Source organism: Penaeus monodon, chromosome 40 (genome assembly GCF_015228065.2).
Source record: "Penaeus monodon isolate SGIC_2016 chromosome 40, NSTDA_Pmon_1, whole genome shotgun sequence".
NCBI classification, from domain to species: domain Eukaryota; kingdom Metazoa; phylum Arthropoda; class Malacostraca; order Decapoda; family Penaeidae; genus Penaeus; species Penaeus monodon.
This window is the reverse complement of record NC_051425.1, coordinates 11,092,959-11,094,231: the sequence shown is the minus strand read 5'-3', so window position 1 is coordinate 11,094,231 and position 1,273 is coordinate 11,092,959.

Below are 1,273 nucleotides of genomic sequence, written 5' to 3'. Positions count from 1 at the left end.
TCTCCCTCTTATATACTTTTTTTCATCATGTTGGAGTAATAGAGTTTAACCTTTCCCCTTACCTTAACGAGGTATCTACACCACTCTCGTGACGTTTATGCTTTGTAAGGTCCCTTCCACTGCATCGTTAGCTTTGTTATTGGTGAGGGAAGCAGACAAGACTTCGTCGCACTTCCGTGAAGCATTCGCGCTTTAGCGCTGCGTTCAAACATAAGCTTTTTACAGCTTACTATTTATGTTGGGCATGTGAAGATGCAAGTTTGTGCTACTCTTCAAGTCTAGTGTGCAAGTCAAGGCCATACTGGTACAAGGCTTTTAACATCGCGTCAAGATTTTCATTAGTCCCTAGTTCGTGTAAAACAGTATGGCCCGCGAACTTTGTCACCGTAAAGTAATTCAACGGGGAGAATTTTAACGTGTCGTTAGTGATTTCGCGATATGCAAAAAGCCGGACGGAATGTGTCCAGTCATGAGGTTGCTCGTGCAAAGCTTTCTCAACTGGATTTGAGGACGCGTTGAATAGTTCCACTTTCCGTTACAAACAAAACATGGTAGGGCTGTGAAAAATAGCTCTTAACCGACAGCAAACGATGATCTTCAGACATTAATCTGATTTAAACTGGGTTCCGCGATCCGACAGAATCTCCATCTGTAATACTGAAAACACGAGCAAATATGGTCATTAGCTCGCTGCCAACGTTACAGTGTCGATATTACGCAGCGGTACGGCCTCGGGGAAACGAGTCGCGCCGTCCAACATCGTAAGATGTAACTGTGGCCTCTCGCAGAAGCATTCAGTGACCCGACGAGGTCAATGGCAACACGGCTGAATGGCTCACTTATGATAGGCATGGAACGAGCGGTACTTTGCGTACGTTTACCTTTCGCGAGGATTTCTGTCAGGAAGGGCAAGATCGACAGTAACGCTTAATAATCGGCGCAAGCACCTGGCCATAGAATTTATGGAAAATCTTTTCCGGTGTTTTCCTTGAAAAATGGCCTGAAACGGAAGAATCATAGCCGTTGAAAGAACCCGTAGCGTCTGAACTTTGTTGGGACACCCAACTGTTTCTTTCCTACCTCTATTCCATGTTTTACTGTTAGTGCAAACTCTGTAAATAAATCATTAATTTTTCTCATACTACACTTCCTACTTTTACCCTTACTATTGTTTTCATCAGTCATTTTACTTCTAATGTCTTGTTAGTGTTGGCAGTTATTTTGCTCTGAAATGAAATCAGCCTTTGAAATATTATCCAAAGGAATTTGTGGT